General features: G+C 32.3%; 1 protein-coding gene across 1 annotated transcript in view; it reads right to left on the bottom strand.

Annotated features, from left to right (window-relative positions):
• CFAP47 (cilia and flagella associated protein 47) overlaps nt 1-15,207 on the bottom strand; it is a 474,307-nt gene that overhangs the window by 69,267 nt on the left and 389,833 nt on the right. The gene's annotated exons all lie outside the window — the stretch shown is intronic.

Here is a 15,207-nt window from a genome sequence, read left to right on the forward strand (position 1 = left end):
CTCTGTGAGATGGCCCCTCAGCAATCATTTGGACCCACCATCTGATGAGGAGTTCCTATTTCTTATGGTACTCAGTTCCTTCATGAAACAAAATTAGAAAGTTTTTCCCTGTTTGAGCCCCTAGTTCCACTGCTTAGAACTACCAGTCTCTGATTGAAGTCCTGCTCTCAGCAGCAATACAGAAGATTAAACTTACGTGAAGGATAAAGCAACAGACAACATGTTATAATCTAGGTATAAATGGTGATGTTCCAATGGGCAGGTAGTCCATGGAGACAGAAATTCAAGGACAGTATTTAGAGATGCAGGAAATCATTCATCATAGGTCAAATATAACATGTAGCTGACCTTACTGGTTTGGGGCCACCTACTAAAGAACCCAGCAGAGACAATAGAGTCAGGAGGTTAAGTCCCTGGAAATCTGGATAGCTAGCAAGACACTGGCAAACATATAGAACTGAGTCTAGTGCTTGAGGGGATAAATAATAGCGAGCATGGAAAAATAGCTTCTCCAAGTGTGGAAGACAGTTAAATTTTCTGTATTGCTTAATGTAAGATTTTTCCAAATTTCCAATTTCACTCTTTCCTAACAGCTATAACTATGTCTGGTTTCTGCCACACCAGTGTAATATGTGTTAGAAGTCGCTCTTAATCTATCCATGCTGTTATTACTATTGTTTCTTTTTATTGTAAATATTCTACATGATTTTAATGATATGTCAACAATTCTTTTAGGAATTAAAATAGCTGTCTAGCCTTGGAATTCCCCTTGTTCTACTTTTTGTACACTAGCAACCAAACTCAATTTATCATCACATTATCGTTCCAAATTTACCTAACACAAAGAAAGACTCACATAGTTTTACAGAAGTTATAAAACGTGCTATAGATTTTTCATAATAAAAATCAAAAATCTTTGGTGTTTGGAATAATTCCAGAGATGATAATATCCAACAGACTTTTAAAAAATTTTACTCAGAAATGCACTATTATTAAAGCTAAGAAAGTAACACTGATACTATATGATTAACTAACCTACCTACTTAATTCCAATAACATCAATTATTTCACTAGTGTTATTTTATATGGTAGGATGCAGTCTTAGATTCCTCGTTACATTTAGATTCCATGTCCCCTGAGTCTCCTTCAATTTGTGACTCAGACTTCCCATGTCTTTTATAACCCTTGACACTTTTGAAGAGTACTAAGTTATTTTATAGAATACCCCTTACTTTGAGTTTCTCTGATGTTTTCTCATGATAAGATTGAGGATATATATTCGAGGGAAAAATACCAGAGAGATTACTTTCCCTCCTCAGTGTCCAATAATCAGGGGATACACAATATTGCTATATTTTATTACTTTATTATTAATATCATATTAATCCTTATTATTTAGTTAAGGTAGTTATCTGCCAGGTTCTCCAATGTAGAGTTAGTATTTCCCCTTTATATTTAATAAATACGTTGTGGAACCACTTTGAGGTGGTGCAAATATTTCCTTTTTCTTTGAATGTTCACCTTCTAATTTGTTCCTCCATCAGTGGACCTTGCTTGTGCCAATTATGTATTTAGTATTTCTTCAGACCCCATAATATTCACTTGACTATATTTGTTTGAATCTAAATCTGAGTTTTCTCTTCTGTTCGTTTGATCTCTATGCCTGTTTAGCCAATACAAATTAAGGTAGTTTTTAGGTATATCTTAAAATCTGTGAGTATAATTCTTCTAATTTTGTCCTTCCTTCTCAAATGTTTTTAGAAATTCTAGTTCTTTTGTCTTTTCATGTATATTTTACAATGTACTTGTCAATATCTACAAAAAAGTCTGATGAGAAATAGATTGGAAATGCACTGGATTTAACAATGACTTGTCTTCAATCAATGAACATATCTATTGATTTAGGTTTGTTAGATTTCTTTCATCATTGTTTTCTACTGTTCAGTATACAGTTCTTGTACATAATATATTAGATTTTTACCTAATAATTGCAGGGTTTTTGTTGTTAATGTAAATGATGTTTTTAATGTCAAACTCCAATTATCCATTGCTAGTATATAGAAATACAATTGGTTTTTGTATATTGACTTGAAGAAGTCTATAATTCTATATTTTAAAAAAATATTTTTCCTGGATACAGAATTATGGATTGATAGTATTTTTTTCTTTAATCACGAAAGATGTCACTCCATTATCATCTAGATTGCATGACTTATGAACAGAAATCTTTTTTTTTAAAGCTATTCATTGGATATAATTGCTTTACACTGTTGTGCCAGTTTTTGAGGTACACCAAAGTGAATCAGCTGTATTTATACATATATCTCCATATCCCCACCCTCCCATGTCTCCCTCCCACCCTCCCTATCCTGGACCTCTAAGTCATCACCCCCATCATCAAGTTTATCTGCCTATGTTATGCAGGAACTTCCCATAAGCTATCTATTTTACATTTGGTAGTGTATATATGTCAATGCTACTCTCTCACTTCACCCTAACTTCCCCTTCGCGCCCTCCCTCCCCCCACCCCGTGTCCTCAAGTCTGTTCTGGACATCTGCACAACAGAAATCTTTATTCTTCTGTATGCAATGTGTCTGTTTTAAAAAAGAAAATCTGGCTATCTTCAAGATTTTCTTTTTGTTGCTTGTTTTCAGCAGTTTAAATATGATTTGCCTAGGTTGGAAAAAACTGTGTTATCTTTTCAAATATTTCTTCTTTTCATCTGTGGTATTCTTAGAATCTCTCTGCCTTCTCGAATTACAATTATAAGTGTGTCAAGCTGTCAGTTATTGTTCCACAACTCTTTAATGTTCTCTTTTTTCCTGTCTTATTTTCTCTTTAAGTTAGCGTAATTTCTATTGACCTAAGTTGAAAATCATGGATTCTTTCCTTAGCTGTGCCAAATCTGCCAATGAATCCATCAAGGCATTATTTATGAATTTTTCTGTATTTTCAATTCCAGCATTATTTATTCTTTTTTTATAATTTCCATTCTGCTGCTGATATTAATCCAATCTGTCACCTTGTCCGTCTTTCCCATTCAAAGCTGAAACATATTAGACATAGTAATTTGAATATCTTATTAGATGGTTTGAACATCTGTGTGTTTCACAGTTTTTAATAATTGACTTTTTCTTGAGAAGTGTGTTATTTTCCCCTTGTCATTTGCATGTCTCATAATTTTTTAGTTGAGTGTGATACAATTTTGTTTAATGTAGGGGCTAGTTTGCCATTTTTCTTTATGTCTGTTCCACCTTCACCCTTAGGTCTTTCCTTTGCACTGTACCTCATATAGGGTCTGCCTCTTGCCACTTGTTCAGTGTTACTTGTAACTTAATGCTTGTTAACCCTGTAGTGGAAGAGGTGAGGCCAGTGTTCTCTGTGGTTCTGATTAAGCTTGATTCTTATGCAGGCACCATATCCCTCGGTCTTTGGGATATGATTTTCTTGGTTTTATTGTTCCTCTGCTAGCTGTTGTTCTACATCTCACATAAATTCCTGCTCCTTCCTAAGATTAGAAGTTTATTTTTTCTGTCCTTCCTCTAGCTGAAATGGGTTTTTACTTGTGCCTTAAGGGCTACAATATTTATCATTCTTCACCATGTAAGGTAAGGCTTTTTTTCCATAGGAATATAAGAAAGAAGGTCCAGGAATACATTCATGCCTTTCTCAGAGAAGCTGCAGGCCTCTCCTCTAAGTCTGTACCATGAAGGATAATTTTTCAAAAGTTTCTCCAGTCTTGTCTGGAGTGCCAGTGCGGTTTTCAGGGGTTAATCTTCTAAGAGGGTGCCACTGTCCCTCTATCTTAAGCCCTTGGGATCTTTCTACTCCTTCATCAGTGCACATTCAGTGTCCCAATTCTCCAAACTTCTTAGCTGAACTGTTCTTGCAAGTGTGCCACTGTAGCTTTACCCACAGATAAAACTACTTGCATCTAGTATTTCTCTGCAGGCACCCAGTCCTTGTTCAGATTTTGGGCCGACTGATTTCTCTATGACTTTAACTCTGAGTTTTTTTTTTTTTAATTATGACCTTTCAGTTTTCCGGTCTTTTCATTGTTGCTATGAGTATGATCAGTGCTCTTTTCCAATGCTAAACATTTAAACATTGCTGAGCAGAACATGCAAATGCCAACTGACAGATTTTTTAAATGAGAAAACTTAAAAGGTCTAGAAGACGTTTTTTGCCTAAGGTTATATTAATTGGTGGCAGAGTAGAGTTCATTGTAACCACATCAGCAAAACACTATTTCTATGAACCATTTTACTGGGTCATTAAAATATTTTATTACAAAGAAACTGTCTCTGAAACATGTTTCTCTTAAATGGTATTTATGATAGTGGAATTTTGTTTATACAGAGATATCTAAAGATGTACTAATTTTTCATTCAACTTGGTCTATTTCTCTTCTGGAGATACTCATTTTATTTTCTGAAGTCAAATTAGTAAAAATCTGTTTTAAATGTAGCAGCTTTTATTTCTGGACGAAATGGATTTTAACTGGCAAGACATTATTTACATATTCTTTTAAGATACTGATGTTGCATACTTCACTAAATATCCAGTGAGTAATAAGTGAGAAAACATGGTTGTTGTCTTTAAAACTATTAAATTCTAAAATACAAATCCTTTGAGCATGTAACTTCTATTGATTATAGTAAGGATTCCAAAATTAGAATAACATCAATATTAATAGTGAAAACAGTAGCAACAACAATAAAAGCAAAATTATTATCCTATAAATTTGTATATCCCTCTACATGCATAAAATGCTATGAGACAGAGTTTTAGCTTCACATTTATTATCTGGATTAATGTTGAATTAGAATATTGTCTTGTTGAATCATCACTGGTATAACTCATATTGCTTAAAGATATACTTTCTCATTTTAAGGATTATGCATAATATTTTATATAAAAATATAACAACATAAAAAGAAGAAAAATTGTATATTTTCATTCTGGAGAAGGATTTTGGCTTTCATTCACTGGCAATAATCAAACTGAGTTGTAAATATGAAATCCTCTCTTGAGAATTTTGTGAAACCATTATGTGAAAACAAGCATTTAAGGTGAATAAGTGTCACCATTTAAATATTATAGACAGATAATATAAGAAGAAAAATAAAATGACATATGAAAAGACATATATAAAACTGTAAGAACTACTGTTTTAGGATGGATTAATACAGTCAGTGACAGAATTTTGTTCTTACTTCCCAAATACCCTATGCTGATGATGGCCTATTTTTTAAGCAACATCAAAATCGATAATTTATATCCTTGGCTTCTATTGTGTTATGTTGAGAATAGAGAAAGGGACTACCCATATTAGATATAAACACAATAGCATAAAAACCACAATTTTTAAAAAGGTATTGGCTAGTTATAGCTAAAGTAATTAATGAAACAACATATAGAACGACCATGAAGAAATCTTAAAGTATGTATTTATGAATATGCTATCTTTTAATGTATGCATCAATTAATTAATATGCTATAATACTGAATATATTAAAGAGTTAATATACTCAAATATGCATCACTATATTATAATCATGATAATATAGCTTCATATAAATTAACTTATAAATTACTGATGTATATTAATTTTAATAATTAATATATAATATACAATTTATATATTAATGGTGTTTCCATTCAGTGGGAAAGGGCTGGTTTACTTCACAGATGATACAATCACAATTTGATATCTAGCTACATGAAAAACAAATAGGAAATTTTGCACACCAAATATAATACAAAGATAAATTCCAGATGAATTATGTATTTAAATATATTTTTTTAAACTCTACAAGTCTTTGAAAAAAAATTTAGTAGTCTATTTTCACAATGTTTGAAGGGGAAAATCTTTCTAACCAAGACAGGTGACCCAGGGAATATAAAAGACAGTACTATTTAATCATAAAATGGCAAAAAACCTTATGGAAAACATCCTATAATCAAACACAATAAACAAATAATAGATTGAAAGAAATATCTCTCAGGGACATATTAAAAATGTTTTTTAAATTGAGTAGGAGGGAACACTCCCAAATTTATTCTATGAAACCACCATCAGCCTGATATCAAAACCAGGCAAAGACACTAGAAAAAAAGAAAATTATAGGCCAATATCTTTGATGAATATAGATATAAAAATCCTCAACAAAATATTAGCAAAATGAACCCAACAATACATAAAAAGGATCATACACCATGATCAAGCTGGCTTCATTCAGGGTTGCAAGGATGGTTTGACAAATGCAAATCAATCAATGTGACACACCATATCAGCAAAAGAAAAGACAAAAACTATGTGATCATCTCAATAGATGAAGAAAAAACATTTGAAAAAATTCATATTTTTTATATTGCTAAAATGGCCATACTACCCAAAGTAACCTATAGATTTAATGTGATGCCTATCAAAATACCCATGACATTTTTCACAGAACTAGTAGAACAAATAATCCTAAAATTTATATGGGAGAACAAAAGACCCGTAATTGCCAATGCAATCCTGAGGAAAGGAAAAAGTTGGAGGCATAACCCTTCAGACTTCAGACTATACTACAAAGATACAGTAATCAAAATAATGTGGTATTCGCACAAAAACAGACACATAGATGAATGTAATATCAATAGAACAGAGAGCCCAGAAATAATCCCAACCCACACACCTATGATCAATTTATCTATGACAAAGGGGGCAAGAACAAACAATGGAGGAAAGACAGTCTCTTTAACAAGTGGTGTTGGAAAAGCTGGACAGCTACATGTAAATCAATGAAATTAGAACACCCCCTTACATCATATACAAAAATAAACTCAAAATGGTTTAAAGACCTAAATATAAGACATGACACCACAAAACTCCTTGAAGAGAACATAGGCAAAACATTCTCTGACATAAATCATAGAAATATTTTCTTAGATCAGTCTCCCAAGGCAAAAGAAATAAAAGCAAAATTAAACTAATGGTACCTAATCAAACCTAAAAGCATTTGCACTGCAAAGGAAACCATCAAAAATGAAAAGATAACCTATGAAAAGGGAGAAAATATTTGCAAATGATGTGACTGACAAGGCATTAATCCCTAAAATATACAAAGAGTTCATACAACTCAATAGTGAAAAAACAAACAACCCAACCCAACTAAATAGACATTTCTCCTAAAAAGACATACAGATGGCCAAGAGGCACATGAAAAGATGCTCAACATCACCAATTATTAGAGAAATACAAATCAAAACCATGAGGATTAACCTCATCCAGGTCAGAATAGCCATCATCAAAAAGTCTACAAATAATAAATGCTGAAGAGGATGTGGAGAAAAGGGAACCCTCCTACAATGTTGGTGAGAGTGTAAATTGGTATAGCCACTATAGAAAACAGTATAGAGGGTCCTTTAAAAACTAAAAATAGAGTTTCCATATGATCTAGCAATCCCACTGCTGGGCATACATCCGGAAAAGATAGAAAGTCTAATTCTAAAAGATACATGAACCCCAATGTTCATAGCAACACTATTTATAATAACCAAGACATGGAAACAACCCAAGTGCCCATCAATAGATGATTGGCTTAAGAAGATGTGATACACACACACACACACACACACACGCAATGGACTATTAGCCATAAAAATGAAAGAAATATTGCCATTTGCAGCAACATAGATGGACGTAGAGAATATTATACTCAGTGAAGTCAGAAAGAGAAAAATATATGATACCACTTATATGTGGAATCTGAAAAATAATACAAACAAATCTATATACAAAACAGAAACAGACTCACAAACATAGAAAACAAATCTATGGTTACCAAAGAAGAAAGGGAGGAGGGGAAGGATAAATTAGTAGTATGTGATTAATGGATACAAACTATTATACATAAAATAGATAAGCAACAAGGATATACTATAGGGCACAGGGAACTATATTCAATATCTTATGATAACCTATAATGGCAATATATATATATAAAAGCGAATCACTTTGCTGGTACAACTAAAACTAACACAATATTGTAAATCAACTGTACTTCAATTTTAAAAAGTTTTTTAATTGATGATATGGAAAGGTTTTACAAATTAATGCCAGATGTAAAACAACTTAGTATCATTTAAAATGGGCAAAAGTGATGAAAACATAATGTACAAAAAGCCAAATGTAAATAGTAATGTTAGATCTGAAAGTTCTGCTTCCTGGAACCCAATGAACTTCTTACATTAGCCAACTGAATGACATCATGTTGACAACAGAGGTATTAATTTTCAAAGGAAGGGGATGTTACCTAACATTTATCTATCTGCCTACTTACATATCTATATTTAAATAAAGCTAAACTAGAAAACTGAAATTTTTTAAAGTTACATGAAAATGACACTAACTGAAATTATATCTGATTAGTTTCAATTAGATATAGAAAATTATGTGGAAAAACAAAGGCCTGATGTTTTAAAGAAAAATATAAATAGAGCAACATGGTTAAATGTATCTTCCCTATGTTCTTTTCTGCCAGGAATCTTTATCTAACCAGAAGTAGGATTCCCTAACATTGTGATTGTTCTGTGGACAGCAATCTAAATTAAGGCTCTAAATCTTTTTTTTTAAATTGAAGATAAAATTTAATTAGTCCTTACTGAAATTATTTACATTGTGTAAAATGTTTTGAATAGTGTGCTAATCCTTTTACCACTACATCATGGAATATCAAGAGTACTAAAGCGATATGACAGTCATTATATAAGCATGCTTTTAATATTACTCTCTCATTAAAAGGATTAAAGGTTTTCTACTCTTGAACAGAGAATAGTGTTACTTTAAGTAAAGCCTTTTGTAATCTAGGAAGCAATAAGAGAAAATATAATACTGAACTGTTAAACTTAAAATCAGTAATAAAATATTAAGTATAAATAGTCATAAAGGTAGCTTGTATTATATGACAAATTGTATATTTTCTGTTGCTCTAATATCACAAAAAGAATGAGACATATTGTTAATACTATCACTACTTTTAAAAGGTGATCTAAAGTGGTTTTAAGCATAATTTGTCCATTAGAACACACGTAAAAAACATTTAAAAAATAAAATGTAAATGTTTTTGAACGCACAAACCTGATGAACTAGTGAAAATACATAAAATGACATTGATACAAAGATTCAATATCACAGAAATGTGATTTCTTCCTACAGGTATAAAGTTATAATTTAAATTATAAACTTAAAATTATCCCAGTAAATATTCTATCAGGTTTTCTCTGGTGGGAATCAAATTTATTATAAAGTTCATACAGATAAATAAACAGGGAAGAACAGCCCATAAAATCTTAGAAAGGAAAAGCAATATGAGAGAGCTAGCTTCAATATGTATTAAAGCACATTATAAAGCCTCTCTAAAAGTGTCGTTTGAGCTCTAAAAGACAGATCAGCGGAATAATAGAGAAAACCCAGGAAGAATCCAAGTTCATATGGCAGTGTAGTTTATGATAATGTTGACATGTCAAATCAGTAGGGATAACATGGGCTTTTAAATAAATCTTGAAGAAACAGACAACCATTTGCATAAATCAGATGGGGAGAAACACCATGTTCTTGGATTGAAAGACTAAATAGCTCAGTATTTCTAAGATGCCAGGTGCCCCCAAATCAATGTATAGTTTCAAAATAATTCAAATAAAAGTCCTCACGGGTATGCGTGTGTATCTGTGTTCCTCTGTGTGTCTGGAAATTAACTAGCTGATTCTGAAATTATTATGAAAGTGTAAAGGATCTAGAATAACTAAGAAAATCTTGAAGAAGAGGAAAAATTTGAAGGATTTATGTTACTACATATTAAGACTTGCCATATAGCTGTAGTAGTTGAGACATATGATACTGGTGCAAAAATATATGAGTAGACAACTAGAAACGAATAGAGTCCAGAAAGAGACATATACATTCTGCCAATGGATTTAGGAGAAAAGTGTCTCTGCAATTTAAGGAAGGAAAGGATGGCTTTTTCTATAAATGGTGCTAGGACAATTAGGTATATTTAATGAATAAAATGAACCTTGAGTCTGATATCTTATATTTGAAATTCTTGAGATAAGTATCAGGAAAGGTGAATAATGCTTTTAGTAAAAAGAGTAATATATCTTCATGACTTCATGCCCAAAGCTATCAAGATTATTGCCAGTATACAGTATTCTGGGAGAATTGTCTTCAGCTGAAGAAAGTCACCGGACCAAGGTTAAACTCCTTTCCAGTATTAAGACTACATTTCATGATGCATTGATGGAGTGGGGGCTAGGAGGGTTGGGGTGAGAAAAGGAGATATAAAATCCTGGTCTGCTCATCCCAAAATGGGGCAGTTCTGAAGAGCTATCCTAGTTTCGGTGCTTGCCAGGGTGTGAGCCGACACCTTTGTCCCCACCTCCCTCTGTTCAGTTTTGCTTCATCCTCTTCTTCCCCCAGTGCTGTTGATCCTCATACACTTCCAGCATGCTAACCTCCTTCTCAGAGACTGCTTCCCAGGAAAACATTTATTTTGCAACAGTGACATTGAAGATATCTGAGTGAAACTTGGACAGATATTTGAAATTTTTATTTTATTATTTACTGATTGACGTCCTATAGCTGTCTTCTGTTTATAACAGTATTGTGTAGTGGGGTAAGAGTTCAAGCCCTAAATTCAAGTCCAAGCTACAGCACATACTGTGGGTGTGATCTTTCATATAACTCCTATAATGTCTCAGTATACTCATCTCTCACATAAGGGTATTAATGGAATCTATCTCATAGGGTTGTTGTGAAGACTAAATGAATTAATATTTGTAAAGTGCTTAAAATAGTTCCTGGAATACATTGCCACTGCTCATGGAAAGTGACACTGCTTTCTATTAAAATATTATTAGGTAAATTATTATATAGGTGATAAAAGGGAATGCCAAAATTTGTGAAAATGGTATATGAATAACCTAAATTTCCTGAATTTTTAAAAATAAAATGTTGAATGAATAGAATATATAAAGGATTAGGGATATCAAAAGGAAGAACAAGGTTGAATTATTTTTTAATAATTTAAACATAGATATCCATAAAGGTGGATACTCTTAAAATATAGATATAAATATAGAAATAGATATTTACTGTCCTGCAAGATATTCTTTTCTAGAAAAGGTATTCACCAGGGTAATAAGACTGTTTCATCAATGAGTAGTTGATGAAAATTAAAATAATTTGTCTTGCAACTCTTTCACCTAAAAATCAAATGGATTTCAGAAGATAAAGAACTGCTATTTATTTCTTTATTCATTGTTCAGAAATATATTTCCTGGCATGTACTAGCAGTATGCTAGGTCTTGTTTCATGTAAAACTGAAGAAAATCAGGAATCCATCTTTGGGTTTACCTATTTTCACCTATACAAGTAATACTAATAACCAATACTTGTATATAACTTTAGTGTTTAGACATTTCTTCACATGCACAACTGCATTTGTTCTTCAAAAATAATCCTATTAGGTAAAACTGGCTTTCATTTTTTGTGATGTCCAAAACAGGGTCTAGAGAGTACAGAAACTGGCTCAAGCTAACACAGCTTTTCCACATTACAGTCAAAACCAGAACATAGATTCTCGCACTGCAAGTCTAATGCCCCATCCTTGCAGCTTGACTCCCTTCCTAAAGTCCTAGGTCTAATTTTATACATATATAGATTTGTAAAGTAGTACCTTACTTCATAGCGCTACCTTACGATATATAATAATGCTAATCTACCCCATCCCCATTTTTTTTAACTATCACAGTCAGAGGACCCAGGAAAATGTTTCAGCTTAGATTTTTTTCTTAAGTGTCTAATTTTGATTTTACTTCAGTGACATTTGATTACTTCCTAGTAAAAGAGAAAAAGAACACTGCAACCCTTACACATGTATCACCATTGTAGAAGGGTGGCTTCTGAGATCACAATTCACCTATACTCTTGTCTCATTCTTGGTTACTCGACCTAATCAGATGTGTAGCCAAGAATGAGCTTCAAACCGAAAACCTGGCAGGTTAAGATTCTTCGCTGACAGGAAGACCCCTTTTTTTTCACTCCTGTCTAGTTTCTGTCACCAGTTTTGAGAGAAAGATAATGAAAAGAACAGTGAACCTACTAAAAACAAAATGAAGTATTTAGCTATCTATAGCCTAGTAAGGAACTCACTCTAAGGAAGAAAAATTCTAGAAAAATAAGTTTCCTTGGAGGAATGAAATGGACGCGAACATCTTTTTCCAATGTGAAAAAATGTCAATGTATGTATGTATGTATGTATCTATCCATCCATCTATCCATGTATCAATCCATCCACCCACCCATCCAATTTTATTAACAGATTTCATAAATGCAAAGGAACTTAAACTTTCAGAAAGAAGTTAATATGAGGAGTATTTGCAGAAATTAGTTTTATCCATGCCCTTTTGTCATATACAGACCAAAATGTTGGTAAAGTCAGGTTGTGAATGGGATGATGCATAGACTTACCATGGACTGAAGCACCAGCATTCACACTTGAGGAATATATACTAAATCTTACCAGCTATCACCTGATTTCCCTTTAATACCTAGCACTTAACTGAGTTGAACTGAATGCACTGTCACATTACATGGCAATCTGGAGGATACAAGTTTTGAAACGCTCTACTCAACCAATTCATCTGAGAGCATGTAGATATAGAAAAACTTAGCTTTAAGAATACAAATGCTTTATATGGTATATGAGATTTTCCCTAGAGGCAATTTTTACAACATGGTCAATGAATCCCAAAGTATTTAAAAATGCCAATAGCAGTGTAAGAAACAGAGATCCCATATCTGTTGTAACCTTAATGTTTATATTCCCCAAATCATCAGGGACATCCTTAACACTAATATTATACAATGCAAGAATACCAGAGCAAATAAGAAGTGTCTTGAAAATAAACAAACCCCTTTGAAGATTTTATTATATAGAGCAGCAGGGACTATATTTTGAACTGTCAACCCACTACACAGACGGTGTCCACTGCTAGTTGAAAAATCCAGTGAAGACTGCATTAAATTTGAAAGCTATTTGAAGACAGCAAGAACAATATCAATTATAATTTAAAAAGTACATTTAGGGACTCCCCTGGTGGTCCAGTGGCTAAAACTCTGCGCTCCCAATGCAGGGGGCCTGGGTTTGATCCCTGGTCAGGGAACTAGATCCCACATGCCACAACTTAGAGTTTGCATGCTGCAACAAAAGATCCCGCATTCAGCAATGAAGACCCCACACATGGCAATGAAGATCCTGAGTGCTGCAACTAAGACCCAGCGCAGCCAAATAAATAAATAAATAGCTATGTACCAAACAGCACTGCCTTAAAATATTCAAAGCAAAATTTTAAAAAAGAAACTATAATTTTTCTATTTTTCATATTTTCAAATGGAACACAAAATGTTGGTCTCTGTGTTGCATAGTAATTACATTATATATAATTACTAACTGGATTATTTAGTTAGCTTTTAATTTGAAAATATCTTAAAAATCACTTGCTGCAGAATAAAGAACCAGGAATAAAAAAAGAAATAAACAATAAGCAAAGCCATTTCAATACATAAGTAGTTCAAAATTAGTAAACAAAGATGAAAATTTGATAAATTAATGCAATAAGATTGTTGACTTTGGTAAAAGAAACAATAATTTCCATAATTCCCATACTCTATGTTTAGAGTGGATTATTCCCTGCCATTTTATTAATTTATTGACCTTTCGACCACCTTTACCCATTATTTGTATTTCTCAAATAAAAGTACTGCCACTGGAAACTTTTCTTTTCACGCAAAAATGAACTTCATTAATATTTATAAATACTATGCTTGAAAATATTGAGGAAGTAAGTGGTCCTGGATAAGAAGATTAAATATTGTAAAGATGTAGTTCTTTCCAAATTTAGGATTAATGTAATTTCAATCAAATGTTTATTGGGACTTTTTGGAACTTGTTAAAATGTTGTTCCAAATTTTCTTCTAGAAGGATAAATAGATTATAAAAGGAAAGAAATGATTTAAATGATAATGAGAAAATAGAAATAAAATAAGAAAACGTAAACCTGTAGGATTTAAATTGTATGGCACTGGAACAAGACCTGAAATACAGATCTATGTAACAGAGTATAATATATATGATCTGAATATAGGATGTCATATTGAAAAAAATAAATAACAACAGAATAATAATTATTATTCAATTAAAAGATAGAAATCTTACTAATTAAAGGGAGATCAAATTGGATTGTAATTACATAGCAAAAAGCAAAATCTGGATGAATTAAAGAAGCAAATGAAAAAGATGCCTACCTACCTATATCTCCTTCCCCATTCTAAACAAGGGAGAAGAAAAAAAGAAATTAGAGGTGAATCTTTAATTGATTCAAATGTAGAAAGGCTTTGAAAATGTAGAATCAATGGAAGAAATGAGAAAAAACAAAAAAGAAAATGTCTCATATATTTAATGCATAAGTAAAATTAAGATAAAAGCAGACATACAAATGGTTACTACAAATATAACAAAGTTGTTATTGGGCATTAGGGTGGTTTCCAATTTTTGGCTGTTATAAATAATTCAATATCAAACATCTCTGTGGATAAATAATCCATCTTTTGATTATTGCTTGAAAAGATCTCACCAGAATTGGAATTACTGGGTCAAAAAGGTGATTTTGTCTGTTTCTTTAAATACATTACACAAAGTGCTTTTCAGAACGTATGTAGTGATTTATACTCCCCTAATTAGTGTTTGTTCCAATTTCATCACAGTTTCATTGAAATAGGAAACAAGAAAGAAAGAAAAAGAAAACTTAGCTGGCTATCATTTAAAACAACATCTATTTGAATATTAGTGATTTTGAACATATTTTCAGTCACTCTTTGGCCATCTGTACTTCCTCTTTTGTGAACTGCAGTTCATACTCCTTTTAATATATTGCCAAGAAATAGAAAACAAAGATGCTGAAATCAGACATATGGTAGTTTGGCTTTGCCAGTAAACAACTGTTTTGATTTTGTATAAGTTAATTTTTCTGAACTGCTATCTCCTTGCTTCAATAAGGATAATAATAACACCTATACCATGGAGTTGTTGTGAGCATCAAAGGAAATAAATTAATGAGATTCAAGATGCTGATACAAATGACGACAGTAAATATAAAAG

This window comes from Hippopotamus amphibius, chromosome X (assembly GCF_030028045.1).
Source record: "Hippopotamus amphibius kiboko isolate mHipAmp2 chromosome X, mHipAmp2.hap2, whole genome shotgun sequence".
NCBI lineage: Eukaryota > Metazoa > Chordata > Mammalia > Artiodactyla > Hippopotamidae > Hippopotamus > Hippopotamus amphibius.